The 16,447-nt window shown below is 32.2% G+C and overlaps 2 long non-coding RNA genes across 7 annotated transcripts; one reads left to right on the top strand and one right to left on the bottom strand.

Moving 5' to 3' along the window:
• Positions 1 to 569: 569 nt before the first annotated feature.
• Positions 570 to 1,513, bottom strand: LOC116005254. Its single transcript, XR_004094913.1, has 3 exons — positions 1,261 to 1,513; positions 1,115 to 1,186; positions 570 to 630 (listed from the first exon to the last, which is right to left on the bottom strand). It is a non-coding gene; the product is annotated as an uncharacterized LOC116005254 (long non-coding RNA).
• A 9,951-nt stretch (positions 1,514 to 11,464) lies between these two features.
• Positions 11,465 to 15,456, top strand: LOC116005255. 6 transcript variants are annotated; one of them, XR_004094919.1, is made up of 8 exons: positions 11,465 to 11,711; positions 11,817 to 12,025; positions 12,116 to 12,187; positions 12,883 to 12,981; positions 13,227 to 13,291; positions 13,518 to 13,651; positions 13,892 to 14,090; positions 15,009 to 15,456. It is a non-coding gene; the product is annotated as an uncharacterized LOC116005255 (long non-coding RNA). The 6 variants fall into 6 exon arrangements; XR_004094917.1 differs by having other exon boundaries at positions 13,892 to 15,111; positions 15,265 to 15,456; XR_004094915.1 differs by having other exon boundaries at positions 13,892 to 15,160; positions 15,265 to 15,456.
• The last annotated feature ends 991 nt before the right edge of the window (positions 15,457 to 16,447 follow it).

Raw genomic sequence — 16,447 nt, 5'->3', positions numbered from 1 at the left:
AGTCTCATACAAATAATATCACCTATCTATCTATCTTTGCACAATACAATCGACTGCAACTTTATTTGAGAAACATTTAATTTTGAACTTGAAAGCAAACACAAAAAGACTATTAAGAATTTCCTTTGACAACCTAAGTTACATAACATTGACTGCAAATGCAATTAAAGATCATTTAGGACAAATCTCAAAAAAATACATCATCATCACCATTCACCACCTCATACATCTATTTATATATGTATTCACACATACACATATGCATGAGTACAAAACTACCAAATTATCCCAGACAACAAAATCAAACCTACAATATTCAGTGAACTCACTGAATACTACCAACTAAAAATTTACAACAAAAAGATTTTTAAGAAATAAACACCAAAATTTTTCAGATATTGATACAAAGAATTGCACTATTATAATTTATAATTTTATATGAACTCAAAAAGTATTTTAAATGCATTCATACAGAATTCTGAGTTAGCATAATTTCAAAATCATATGTATATACAAATATACAATGATACAAAGAACTTCATTAAAAACTCCAAATCTTCAATATTTATACATACCTTATCTCCCAAATGATGTCTTAAAAACCGCAGAACCATACATTCTCATTTCACCCTAAAATGAGAATTCACAAGTATTAACAGTTCACAATTTTTGTCATAAACTTCAAGAATATACTATTCAACAATATGACAGTATATTCACAAAATCACATTTATTCATTAATTTAAAAAATTCATAAAATTCAAGAATTAAGACTTTAACAATTATTAGTATATTCATAAACTCATAACACAATTAACACAAAATTAGAACTACACAAAATTTTAATTTAAACTCTAATTTTAATGGATACATTAACAAGTTTTCTGTAAATGAATTATAGTTAACTTTAGTTTTCTAGAAAAAAAAAACCAACTAATTAAAAAATCCTGGAAAAATCATAGTTAAACCAAATTTTCTGTAAACAAAATTGTAGGACCAAGTGACCAACTATAATTTCTGAAAAAAATCTTAGTTAAACTAATGCAAAGAAAACATTTTAAAAAAACTTTAAAAAAAACGAAAATAGCAAACTAGCAGAGTAGTAGTAAATTACCTGTCACTCCTGTTAGATTTTCATGGCTAGTCACTGAAGAAGCTAAGGGCATATCTCTGGATCTAGGGTTTCCTGTGTGAAAGAATAATCAGAATATGAGTATGAGTAGATAAAACTCAAAAAGTGTGATGTTAGAGGAGACTTACCGGTAGGCGAGAGTCGACGGTGAGAACCTGAGAAGGAGTCGAAGTCACTGTCTCGCGAAAAGGGTGAAGTGGCGGAGCCGGATCGGAGTGGCTGAGAGGGTCAGAACACCATAGGGGTGAGAGGCAGAGTGTCGGAGACAAAGAGACTTCGGCGGTGGTGTCTGGATGAGAGGTTTGAGGTGAGGCGGAGATGGTGTCTGGATGACAAGGTGAGGTGAGGAGCGAGAGGCGTGAGGCGCAAATGAGATGAATGCCTTCAACCCTAACATATATTTCCTTTATATACTTATATATATTTCGGGTTTCGGGTCGAATCCGAAACTCAAACGGCGAACCCGAAATCCGATCCGACAACATTAATTTGTGTTTGTAATTTTGCGGGTTTGACCCGTTTTGGCTCAAATCCGACCCGATTCGAGTCAAATGGGTTGAACCCGCGGGTTTTTCGGGTTGGACCCGATTTATGCCCAGCCCTAATTACCGGTCTCAAGGCTTGAACGAAATTACGGGGTGTTACAAAGCATCCCAAGAAAAAGTTGCATGAGCGTGATAAAGCACAAAGTGAGCTTACTTATTTGTCTTTCATTGAAGATTTGGATTCGATGACGAATCCTTTTCAAGAAGGGGAAAATAATAGGAACCGGCACACATGGACCCCAATAAGAGTCCATAGTGTGCTCATCACAAGGCCCATCACTGCATCCTTAAAGCATCATTGGTGGAAGAAACAAGAAAGCCCAAGAAGAATTCCATTTGATAGATCAAAGTATTATAGTGGCCCGTTTCAAGTTATATCATGGATTGGAGACAACGCTTATAAGGTTGATCTTAGAGGAGAATACAGTGTCTCTTCTACTTTCAATATTTCAGACTTTTCCCCATATGATTGCACAGATTCGAGGACGAATCCTTTTCAAGAAGGGGAGGATAATGTAACCCAAACTACTGAAAATCCATTAAGAGTACCAATTGGGCCAATCACAAGATCTAAGTCTAAACAATTAAGACAACTCTTCATTGGTTATGTTCAAAGATGGTGGAAATCCAATTCAAGCCCAATTGTAAAAGATGTAGAAGAACTCAAGGCTTTTTATAATTGTTTAAGTGCTGATTTTGGGGATTAAGTTACGCCCAAATCAGCCCTATTATTTTTGGTATCTTTACTTGCTTTATAGATTAGGTTTGGGATTCTTTTTCTTATTGTATTTAGGATTATAATGATGTCCTTATACCTATAAATAGGGCACAATCATATCAGTCTAATGAAAGCTTTCATTCAATAAAATTCTTAAGTTTTTCTTTACACTTGTGTAAGAAACCTTATGGCTAATTGTGGACTCAATCAGTGGCTAGTCGTGGACTCAACTAGCAAATTGATTCGTGGACTCGAATCAATCTTCCTTTCTTCAACCTTAGATTTAGGTTCGTGGACTCGTTCTTGAATCGAAGAAAACTAGATCCGACTCTAGTTGATTGAAGATTGCATCATCGAGGTACTTGAAGAAGCTACCATGAGATCCTTCTAAGTCTTTGAGGATTCAGGACTAAGGGTTTCTCGTGTGGTTTAAGGTATTTCGATCCATCTCTATCCTTGCATTGAGAGCTTCCTTGGGACAATACTCCATCTTGATTTGAACCTTGGACTAGGTTCAAATCACTATACCCATTTGAGTATTATGTTGGGTATGGGTGCAATTTCCATTTCTAGCTCCAATTGAATACAATACATTTTTTATGCTTAGTGTATCTTTAAAAACAAAATAGAGTCTAAGTTGCTCTACTCTTTGACATTAAATTAATTGAAATGTTTGTATTTGCATTTCATTTTTCTATGTCACCCCAAGTAAATCCTCCATAGATCCATCCGAGTATTCTCATATCCATAAAGATCGCATTATGAATATTTTGCTTCTTTGACAGTTAGCATCCAACACAATAATATAACCCCTAATTACTGTGCTGCACAACTTTCCATTCAACTTCAGAGCCACATAAAAGGCCTATGACACTCATCCACTTCACCCAACAAAGCTTAATTCTATGATTTAGATCATTGTTCAACTTTCCTCATGGAGAATACATTCAATTTATTATTCCATCACAATATATAGTATTTGCTATGAATAATGTAAAATGTTATTTCAAAGTAATTTGCAATGAGGATTAGAGGTAGGTGAAGGAATTTGGGATGGATTAGAAACATAAGTTGGTCAACTTTAATGGGACAGTGATTGAGAGTATATAGATTTTGATAACACTAACTCTTTAGGTAATTGTTGAATCACATAGACACATCTATCACAAGGACTGAAGGCTCAGAAAAAATTCTTAGGGGAAAACTTGTTGTCTTGTCTTTACCTTGAGTAGTATGTTTGTTTTATGCAAAGTGAAGCTTATTTAATGGTGGTTATAATATTGCTTATTACCATTAAATATTTTAATTAATGAAACCATTAATATTAATATGGTATTCATTTATGAATCCTGAATTGTTTCCAATTAAGTTCATGTGACAATGTTCCAATTAAGAAAATATTATGGACATTATCATTTTCTTGACATTTTTCGGGCTTCAAATTTTATTAAGTTTCAAAATTATATTCGAAAATGTTCCTACAGTGAGCGGTTTTAACTATTGTTTTTCATATTTAGTTTCCTATTTAATGTGATAATATTATTATGGTTATTTATTGTTTTTTTTTTGGATTATTTGCAATTTTTTCATTAATGATAATAATATTATTAATTGGGTTATGGAGAGTGATTTTGAATTAATTCAGTAATTTTTAAAAAAAAAACATATTTGCTAGGCAATTGACTATTGCCATTTATGCCATAATTCATTTAGTTCTTTGAATTATGATTTTAGTTCTTATTACCCATATTTGGTTAAGTATGAATAAATTAATATTTGGTGTAATTTCATACTCTTTAGATAGTTTTATGCATTCAATCACATTAAGTGCATAATATTAAGTTTAATTATGCAATTTTGGGTTTGTTTGGGTTACAAATGACAATATATACTTTTGGTTAGATATTACTTCATTATTCAAAACTTTGGGTCTCTTTTGGTTTGGAGTCATTAGAGTTTGAATATTAAGTTTATACTTTGTAAACCCATATTAAAATTGTTTTATGTTGCAATTTGTTAAGAATATATGAGTTTAATAATGCTTAATTTTATGCATATTTGTCATAAAAATATATTCTGTTTTAAATTATGCAATTTTATTATTATGCCTTTAGCAATGCATAAATTTAGAATGAAATTATATTAAGTAGTGCCTGAATTTAAGCACATTTAGTCCGTTAATTTAGTTCACCATTTTTAGGCTTTATTCATATGTGAACTATTCAGTTTTGGATTATACCGTATAGTTTTTTGTTTATACCCCAAACAGTTATACATTATGTATATATGAATCGGGGAGGCATACTAATTTTATGGTCATGACTTAAGAACATGTTGGCCACTAGTCTCCTTAAATTGATACTATCTAAAGAGTTGGTCTTTAGTGAGGTTTTGTTTTACCAACTTTCCTAGGGTATATACATTTGAAATCCCATCATGATTTGGTATAATTTGTCAAAATCTTAAGTATTTCTTGCAATGTGATTTGATTTCAGTTCATTAAAGAATAGTCATACCATCTTTAATTTACTGAAGTCTCTTAAGTTTTCAATCTTGGTTAATTAAGGAATAGCCACAACATATTCAACTACCTAAGATTATTAAGTTTTGATATTATAATTTTAATTTGGTTGGGGAGTAGCCACAGCATTATTAATCAGATTAAATTATATATATATCTTTATCTTAATCACATAAAGATTACGCAAGGATTTGATAAATGTCTAGTGGTCTTATAATTTTAATTTGGTTGGTGAGTAGCCACAACGTAACATCCTTTAATCAGTTAAAATTATATATTGAGCGGTTTATTTTGATCACATAAAGTTTTAGACATATAAGTTGTGATTAATTGTATGTAATATGATGGAATTTAGCCTACAGGAAATTTCATTATATTTGTATAATTAATTAGGATGAAATACTAGACTACGTTCATAATTTAGCCCACAAACAATTATGTATTGGAATGTAGTTTAGTAGTTTTATTAGTGATGATAGAAATAAATCAATTTATTTACTTTATATTTTTTTGTAAATAATTTTCAATTCTATCATGAAGTTTAATTTTATGATGTAAACTTTGGATCATATTTCTTGAATTACGTGCCCACGGGGTTAAGGAAAAGCAACTTGATTTCTTTAAGTTTTTTTTTTATCATAATGGTTGTAATGAATCTTATTAAATTAAAACTTTAGCCCACATGCAAGTTTTATGTCACTTGATTCTTCAACTCATTTGATAATTGTTTCATCATAAATAAAAATTTTGAGTTGGTTCTAATTGAGTAAAACTTTAGCCCACAGGCAAGTTTTATGTCTCTAGATTCTTCTGGCTATTTTATGTCTCTAGATTCTTCTGGCTATTTGATAATTGAGATAAAATATTATCATAAAGGGTTTCTTAATTGGATTTAATAGAATTAAAATTTTAGTCTACAAGAAAGTTTTATGTCAATAAATTCCTCAACCCATGAAATAATAATTTGATCACAATTTCTTAGAATTTGTAAATTCAATCCAATTATAAATTCTAAGTTTCATGGTTTGCATTGGCAAAACATGTATTTAGTTACTTCCCAAAATTTAGCCACTTTTATTAATTAATCCATGAAAGCTTACTTAGTTTTTTAGACTAACTATAGTAAGTTACGTGACATGATATATATACTTGTTTTGGATTCCAAGAATAAAATGTATCTTTTGAGCCAAATTCTAACTTGGTTTTGGAAGGTGTATTTTTTTGTTTTTTAGTATGTTCAACTGTGGTGGGGAATTACATCTTCATTATTTAGTTGGACTTTAATTGGAATAAAATAGCATTGATTATTTAGTATGCCAACTAATGGTGGGGAATTCTATCTTCATTTATTAGTTGGTCAAATCAATTATGAGTGTGTATATCATTAATTTTGCTGAAGAACAGTGGGAGTGATCATTTAGAAAAAGAAAGATCATTAAGATGCTCCACTAAAGATTATGGATTTAATTATTGTCTTCATACATCCTAATGCAAATTGGATTGTATATCAAACACCAAGTCCATGCAATTCCACAAGTATTAATCTTGTATTTGTTCATATAAATTCATAAGTTCAAATTATTAAACATTTGGTTGTGCAACATATTTATGAAAATGTTATAACAATATTAAGGAATTTATTAGAACAAAATCATCTAACTTGTGGTGGACTGTCATTCTTTAGCGTTTAATAGAGCCTTTAGTTTCTTCAAAATTGATCATGGGCCATTATGGTATGTAAGGCTCGAAAACAATTTTGTGAGACATAAAAGTAAGACTCATAATGTTTAGTTCATTTTTAAACTGGATATTGAGATTATTTGGGAAGTTATGGTGTACGTTTAAGATTCCAAAAATATGGACTTAGAGATTTTTTGCTTGTTCTCTAAGTTATTGGAATGCTTCTGTGACTTAACTATCTTTTGGCTATTTTAATGAGTGTGAGTGATAGACGTGGCAACTCCAAGCTCTTAGCTGTTAGAGGTAGTGTTTAAGTTCAGTTATAAAGAAGCCATGGAATACAATTAGCATTATGCTAACGTTAAGATATCTCTATTTAAGGCATGCTTTTAAGGATTTTAGAGATCATACAGTGTACTCTTTTGTACAAATGTTTTGGATGGTTTCTTCTCTTCAGTTGTGCACATAATATATATTTTGAGAAACATCCATTAAGATACCGAGAATAAACATTGGTTTTGTTCATGAAGGACCTAAGTTGGAGAATTAAAATGCATGTGACCATAATGGATACTACTCTCTCAAATAGAGGACATGTCACTATGATTCGCGTGTTTTGTTCTTTGATGAGGGTTGTGTTAGTACTTGCACCAAGTGGGAGAATGTAAGATTTTCCCTAATAATATATATGTATTATATATTAGGACCTTAATTAAGTGGTGCAAGTTAACCAGGCTTATTAAGTAGTTTGGTTGATTGTCAAAAAAAAAAGTAGTTTGGTTGGACTGAATAACTAGTAATTGTTATTCAACCAGACTCTGTGCCTATATAAACCTGAATTGATGGGATATAGGATATATTCATTATGTAGCACATTCAAATATGGTACTCATACTGTTCAGTAGATACCAATACACCATCTAGGGTTCTGAGTCAATTATGAGCCAAATATGGCTAATGGTCTACCGTTCAAGAGGCATCACGCATCAACTATGGCTGGAGATCAACACTACTTCCGCTTCCGCTACTACGAGGTCAGGTTTCTTATAAACTATTCTGTATGGTTAGATTATTTTATCTAACATATTGCACGTATCATTTCTAGGCTTATATGTGCATCATAAAAGTTTGCTTTTCAATACCTAACAACAAAGAGAGTCAAATGTTTCTTTTTAATGACGTGGAAAAGCATATAAGACTTAGGGGTCGTTTAGTAACTTGGAAAAATAGAGGATTTTCCAAAAAAAATGGAGAATTGAAGAAGTCGAAAAATGAAAATTGGAGAACTTGTTTACTAAATTTATTCTTCCGATTTCAATCTCATCTCCATTCTTCTACTTCTTATACAATTTTGGAGATATAAGAAAAGGTATTCTCCAAATAGAGAAATGGATTGCACGGGTGGACAGTGGACGCGGGGGCATACTGCGCTAGGTCGCGGGTTTTATTCATGCTTGCGTGTGCCTCTTCTCTTCCCTATCATTTTCCTTTTCTCCCTCTCTTTTTTCCCCCTCTCTTTTTTTTTCCCTTTTCATTTCTTTCTTCTTCTTTGTCGTTGTTGTTGTTGTTGTTATTACTATTAAATAATTAATAATAATAATAATAATAATAATTATTATTATTATTATTATTATTATTATTATTATTGCAAATTGCAAATTATTTCTTCACTTTTGTATTTTCAGATGCAATTACAAAATCTGAATATGGATTTCTTATGCCTCTACAATTAATGATATTTATTTTTATAAAATGTATGCTTATTGGTGTATTGAAATTATTATTATTATTATTATTATTATTATTATTATATATCCAAATTTTGGGTTACATTAATAAATACAAATTGAATAAATATTCAAAAGACAGAAATAGAACTATATTTATTGGTATATACACACAATGAAAATGGACAAGATTACAACAATAAATGTTGAAGGACAATATTGTATTATTATTATTATTATTATTATTATTATTATTATTATTATTATTATTATTATTAGAGAATGAAAAAACTGGAGGAATAGGAAATGAAAATTAAAAAATTGGAAAATTAGAAAACTAGAGAAATGGAAAACTGGAAATGAAAAAACAGAGAAATGAAGTAAATGACCCCGTACGTTTTGTCATTTTATGTTTTATGGGACAAATAAAATTGGGTCAAATGTTGCATATAATATATCTTCACTAGCATAATCACCCTGTGAGATTCTAGAGATGCATATTACTTGGAAAATCTACTGTCTGACATGGTTCATTGTCATCTTTTTCTCGATCTTGAGGGATGCTCTATAAGATTGTGAGTAAAAAAGTGTATAGTTTTGACTATGTTATCATATAGTATAAGCATTTGTATATGGATTGGTGCTTCTCTTATCTACCTAAATAATGCCAAAAGTTGTGTGTCACGTATAAGATTAATGTTGTGGGGCTTCAAAGGCAACCCCATTAATGGTGGAAACAGAGGTATCTCCGGGAATTCCCAAGGAAATTGTCGTTATGCATAAGTAAATAATCTAGGACATAGGACTAGATTATGTAAATAATCTGGGACAGAGGACTAAATGACCAAGAATTGTGCAAAATGTAAGAGTTTTTCGTGTCTTGATTTTATGCTTATGTGAATAATATGCAATGGTTCACTAAGAATTATGCAAAACATTTAGCAGTCCTTTTATTAGGTTGAACTGACTGCATCAAAATGTTGTGCATCAGGTGATATGCAACTCTAAGTGTGATTTACATGATTCTCCCTCGAAACTCTTGGTCTAGGTGCAGTGCAAAATGCATCATATTTATGAAGGCGGCAATTGAGTCGCAGATGCCTTTGAAAATGAGAAAGTGAAAGTGCCGTCTTGGCTGCTTCTTTGCTCTGTCATCTTACCCTCAATTCTCTCTCTCTCTCTCTCTCTCTCTATATATATATATATATATATATATATATATATATATATATATATATATATATATATATATAAGACTTAAGGGTTCGGATTAAACATTAATTAATGTTTTTATAATTATTAGTCCATATTAGATTGATCAGTTTAGACAAATAAATATAAAAGCATAAGTAAAAGAAATGAACTCGGACACAAGAAATGACTACGCAGTTCGGAGCTAAAACTCCTACGTCTGTGGGGCTACTCAGCATTCGCCCAATCCAGTAGATGATCACCAAGGTTACAATAGTTAGAATATATGCCCAAACATACAATGATCCTAAACCAACACAGTCTTTATCATCTACACTTGAATTGGTTAGCTGCAAGCTGGGAATTCTTCAATAATCTTCAATCACGACTCAACATCAAAGACACCATCAAAGTGACATTAATTCATCAGCATAATACTCTTAGTGTTCGCGTGAGAAGCTCTGGATTATAATCTTGGAGTGTGTGAATTAATGAGCTTCAATTCCATCCTTTATATAGCATAGAAATCCTTAACAACCTTCACCAAAGTAGCAGCAGAAAATCCTTAATTAAATGAGAGTTACTTAACCTTTAAATCTGAAATAATATGATATCCACATAAAATAAATCTTTGAGACTAATTCTGTTTGACAGTGTTTGACTGCATCCTGTATGAGACAGATTCCGCTGAAACAGTCCATCTTTCAGCAAAGCTAAATATCCTGATTGACGGTCCAAAACCTAAAATAACATAATATAATCCAAAGTGTATTTTGACAAATAATTAAGCCAATAAAATGGACCGTGTATCATTTGTAAACTTACAATATATATAGGAAAGGGTTCCCTGCGAAGAAAACTTCGCGTGCGGTAGTGCAGTTAACACACAAAGGACGCACCTTAAGTGTAGAAATGACACACATAACCTTAAGCATTAAAATGACGCATCTTAAGTACACAAAACACGCACCTTAAGCACACAAACAAAACACTTTAAGAAGGAAAACCGCGCACCTTAAATTTCAACAACTAATGCACCTTAAACACACAATTCACGCACCTTAAGAAAGAAAACCACGCACCTTAAATTTCAACAACTAATGCACCTTAAACACACAATTCACGCACCTTAAGAAAGAAAACCACGCACCTAAAGAAGGAAAACCACACGCTTAAAGCCTTAGGCCGACGCACCTTAAGTTTCATCAACTGACACACCTTAAGCCCACAACACAAAACCACGCACTTTAAATTTGCCCTAGATGGAAAAAGACTAAATTGCCACCGCGTTTCTTTTTTAATTCTTGTTAATCCTGGACGTTGATATTGACAAGATCAATGGCTCTCATCTCACTGCACAATCGCATCTCAAGTAGCCAACCACACGAGAACTCATTTCTATGCATATATCACTAGTACAAAACATATCATAAATATAGGATTATTTGCGTCCGGAGTTTCAACTCCGGACGCGTAAAGTGATGCGGTGGCATTTTTATAATTAAAATATCTACTATTTAATTATTATTATTATTTTTAGCAGACAATCTGCGTCCAAAGTAACTACTTCGGAGTTCGGACGTAGGTGCTCCCTAGAGTGTAACCAGCTACGTCCGAAGTTCCTACTTCGGAGTTCGGACGCAGCTAGTTACTATTTATTACTACCTCCGTCTCAAATTGGTTGTCTGGTTCGTTTAACGAGGCTTGATTGAAGTAATTTTTAATCCAATTTTTCATATTATTAATTTTAACATTAATATATATAATTTATATATTTAGAAACTACATTAAAAGTACTATTAAACACAAAAAATTAAATTTAAAAATAATAAAATATTACTAAAGAAAATAAAATTAGACTTTTATTTTTTATTTTTTTGAAATAATATCATTTTTTATTTAATTTTTTTTAGATAAAATGTTTTGAAATCGCGCAGATCTGGCTTCACTTTCACCATTGCCGCACCACCTTCCCCACACCCATCGCCGAACCACCATCGCCTCCCGTCTACAGCCACCGCCGCCGTCCACAGCAGCATCCCCCGTTGCCTCTCGCCTCATGCCATCGACACAGCCACTAGCCGCCGTCGCCTGACGCCCTCGCCCCTGATGCCCTCGCCCCTGCTGCCCTCGCCGCCGGCATTGCCTCGGCCTCCTGCTTCGCCGCCGGAATAGCGCCTGCTCGCCGTCGACACAGGTACGTTTATTTCGTTTTTTATTTTATTTATTTGTTTAATATTTTAGAAATTTTGGTTATCGTTTATTTTAGTTTTGATTAATTGCTTGTTATTGTATATGTTAGGTATTACTGGCTTATGCTGATACTCTATTTGCTTCTTGCTTGGAACTGTATTCTCTGGGCTGGGGCATTCCTTAGTAAATGGGGTGAAATTGGCATATGAAGCATGGACTGAAGGTATAATAACAGTTCGGAGATGGACTGAAGATTACAAGCAATTTCTGTCATCAATGATGGCTTCAAATGACAAGGTCAAGGATCCTTTCATGAAGGTATAATTCTTTTAACTGTTATTTGAGTTGAAACTTGAAAAGTGTTTTTACAGTTGAATAATCTTTGTGTGTGAGATTTTACTTTTGCAGGAAATGAGGGAGTACTACAATGTGATGTAGAAGAACGCATGATTTAGAAGAACACATGACTGTAAATTAAAGGTATTAGTATTTGACGAGTTATTTTTTGCTTGTATGAATTATATGATTTGATTTGGTCTCTACTCCATATATTAGTGTGTTTTTAACTTCTCAAGGAGCTTTATCTCTATATCTAGGAGTATAACTAGGTAAATTTCCTCTGCTGTTGAATGCCCCATTTATATTTTGTTTTAATGCATTTATTCAATCAAAGGTAACTCAATGGTCTGCCATTTCTTAAATATTATTAGTTGGACATGTTTTTGATAATTGCTTAATTTGAATTATACATTTTTAGACTATAAATATGAATAGAGAGCTAGCTGTGCACTATTGCTCTGTTACTGGTCTTTGCTAGTCCTTTAATATTGAGCCAGCATGGAGGATTGTTATAATATGAAGACTTCTAAAATTGAGGGAGAAACAGTTTGTTTGTTTGAGATATTTGATGGTTAGAACTGTTTTGACGACCCTTCCATTTAAAATCTTGAGTTAGTAGCCATTGGTAGTTTCTTTAGCTCTTATACTTGCTATTTTATTTTAATAAGACAGGGCCTTGAGTTGGGTTGCCTTTTGATTCCATAAGCATATTTTAAGTCTGTGTTATCAGGCTTGAAAACATTTTGATAACCATGGGCAGAACCTGCTGTTGTATACTCATCTTTATATGAGTCAAGGTCTGAGATTTCTGCGATGATCTTCATGTGTTATTGCAGGCCATGGTGGTTCACGTGCAGATGAGTATTTAAAGGAGCATCATTTTGAGAATCTGACTAAGCATCCACAGTTTCTAAAAAACACTAAATTAGCTATAAGTAAGTTATTTTTTCAAGAATTTATAACCATACTTTCCAAGTTCCATAATTTATAACCATAGGTAATATAGGTAACTATTTTGTCATATATTTGGTTGAAGCAAATAACAATTGCAGACATTTTTAAAGACAAAAATATTGGTTATCACTATAGAATTGTCATGCCATCAATATTTATTTTTTGTAATGATTGCAGTTGCATTTCTTTGTTAATATCTTTGACATCCTCTTTCTTAATTTCTCAGAGAAGCCCCTGGAGGTATTCCATATAGTTGTTGATGCTGGAAATGGAGCCAGAGGGTTTTTCACTGTAAGTTAAATGTCAGGCTGCGATCACATAATATTATTTCCCTTGCATCCCTTTGAAAATCTTATGTTCTAGAACTAAAGAGTTCAATCTAGCAAATAGTGGTATATTATTAAAAGAATTAGGAAAAGTATGCAGGGAAAACCATAATCTTCAAATCAATTGGTAATTGTTAGATTGTTAATTTGACTTGTTTATTACATATTATGTTCATTTTATGTAAGGGCAGATGCATTCATGATCCAACTCAAACTTTGGAAGAACTTTACTCACTATTATTGATAACTGGTTTGTGCCAAGGGATATTGGGCCACCAGAAGCATCTGTTTTGGCATCTCCTCTGCTGGATTTGCTGAGATCAAGGTACTAACAATTATTCATATAGATCATTCTTCAAACCGGTGGAGTTTAGGCTTTTGGTTATCCATACATCTCCCAAGAACCTAATAAACCTGGTTTGTGATTTACTAATAAAAGTACAACATGTGTGGTACCTGAAAAAAATGTCAATGTAGTATCACTTTTGTGAATCAGAGTGCTATATTTCCTTGATCTCTTTTATGATCTTGTGATTCTCAAGTGTGGTTACTTGTTACTGTACAGGGAGGTATCTTATCATAAGGAAGCATACGTTAGTAGATCTGTGCTTTTTGCAGCATCATGCATATTGATTTCTCTTCACCCCTCTTTCATCACATCTGCCCTAACTGAAGGAAATGCTGACATTTTAAAAGGGCTTGAACGGGTTCGCACATGGGCCCTAAACGTAGCTGAATCAGATACAAATAAGGAGTGCTACACGGTAAGTCAGAACTAAGTTTTATACTGAAGGTTGAAGTGTCCATTTGTATTTCTGTTTACTATGCTCCATTATGTTATAATCTGAGGCTCATCAAGGTGATGCACTTACAATTTCGAATTGCAGATATCTTTTAAATTTGTTCTTCTCCTGATGATTAAAAATTGTCCAAGTTATTATATAAATGTCTTAAACTAGATATTAGCCTTGTAAAACTCTCCAGCCCATCCCAACCTAAAAGAGAAAAAGTATGAATCCTCTCCTTTGTACTAATTAGAGCTTGCTGTTTCACTTTGAAGAATGGGGACCTGTAGACAAAGCAGGTTTAGAGCCATGGGAATGTTTATTACATATTCTGATTTTTTTTCCATCTAAATAAAGTATTACAGAATTGGAAGAGACCAAAATTTGTAATTGCCTTTTAACAAGTCAAGGAAAAAAAAAAGAAAGAAAATGTGTGTCTATTAATGTGTTTGTATATTGCCCATATGAATATTATAATTATCATTTGAACTTTTAAATTAAAAGTAATTAGCAAGAATGCCTTTTTGGCTTCTATATTCTACTCCTGGCCTTTCTTTCACTATTCTTTTCTGATATTCTTACTTCTATTATACTTTCTCATCATCTAATTTAATCAGTCACCAACCATGGAAATCGATTGGGTTTTGGGAAATATGCATACTTAAACTAGCTGCTGTAACTGCGGCTAAAAAGATTTGAAGGCAACAAAAGTAGAGGCCAATGTGGATTTAACCAAGAGATTTTGGCTAGAAGTATTGAGACTTTGTGTGAGTTGTAAAATTGTTGCCTGACTTGGCTCCACCTCACTAGGCTGGGCTCATGTTAAATTCCTTAAAATTGTGATGTGCACAACTTCACTAAACAGATATGATGTTGTGGGTCTGTTACTTTTAATAGAAGAAAACAGTGGGATTATGATGTTGTGAAAAGCACAAATCCAGAATTCAAAAAAGCAACTGTACGGATCAATATCTACAAACACCACAGACAGACGATTCAGGTAAGCAAAATGGCTATGCTTTACAAGGACTTTAGCTGATAAACGTGAGGTAAACTTTTGCAAACATGGACCTTTGTGTCGGCATGTCTGCCTCTGCTTCCTTCTAGCCACGCTTCCATTTCCTTATAATCCATGATCATTTCCCTGATTTAGGCTGAGTTGCTTCAAAAGAAATATGAAGAGAAGTACAAGCAAGTTGCAGAAATTGCTTCTAAATTAACAATTGAAGAGGCTGCTTTGTTGTTTCTGTAATTGATATTGGTTAACTTTGGAATGATATGATATGATATTGGTGTAGATCAGAGTTAATATTTTATTCTTTAATTTGTTGATCAATTGCATTAATTGCTGACCATATTACTTCTCTAATTAATTACTGTCAGATTGGTCTTCCTGGTTTTGATTCTATGCCACTAGATATGCTAAGCAAGCATGAGTGTGCTTCCTATTGCATCCGTTATTGGGAGAGCCAATTTAAAAAGGTTTGTGTGTTTCTTTATAATGGTTTTTTATTTTTCTTTTCTTTTATTTTTTGTATCGGTTTATTTTAATTTAGTTTTTAATAAACAAGTATAGCTTATATTTGTACTATTATTTAATTCTCTAAATAATTTTATTTTTTTTTATAAATTAAAAAAAAAAAATCCATCTGCGTCCGGAAGGGCAGTTCCGGACTTCCGGACGGACCAATTGCGTCTACGGCATATGCGTCTGGAGTACTCTAGACGCAAAAAGTCCAAAACTCTAGACGCAAATGCCCCTTTTTGTACTATATATATATATATATATATATATATATACACACACACACACACACTAGTTTTTCTTATGCGTGATGCGCAAAAAAAGGTGCCCAATATTAATATTTTATATTAAAATTTTAAATTTATTTAGATTTTAGATATTTAAATTATTGTAAATAATAACAATAATAATAATGTAAAATATTTTTATAAATTTTATATTTATATTTTAAAAAATAACTAACATATAACTTCTGTATATATTATTATTATTGAAGAAAATAAGAAATTATATAATGGATGCATGTGTATGGTAACAACAGTGAAAAGATAACGGAAGTTATAACGGTAAGGGTATGTTTGTCTAATATATTATAACGTACAACTTTTATAACATAATGTACAAAAAAACTTAACGGAAAAAACGGACATAAATGAAGGGTATAACCTTCATTCACACTTATTATGTTTATTATATATATATAAGGAAGGGTTCAAGTGCAGATATAACTTCCCGTGTGGTGTTGCAGTTACGCATCTTAAGCATTAAAGTGGTGCACCTTAAGTACACAAACTACACCTAAAGTTTTTAA

The sequence above is a fragment of the Ipomoea triloba genome, chromosome 14 (assembly GCF_003576645.1).
Source record: "Ipomoea triloba cultivar NCNSP0323 chromosome 14, ASM357664v1".
In the NCBI taxonomy this organism is placed as follows: domain Eukaryota; kingdom Viridiplantae; phylum Streptophyta; class Magnoliopsida; order Solanales; family Convolvulaceae; genus Ipomoea; species Ipomoea triloba.
The sequence above is the reverse complement of the archived record's forward strand: the minus strand, read 5'-3'. Positions and strand labels throughout refer to the sequence as shown.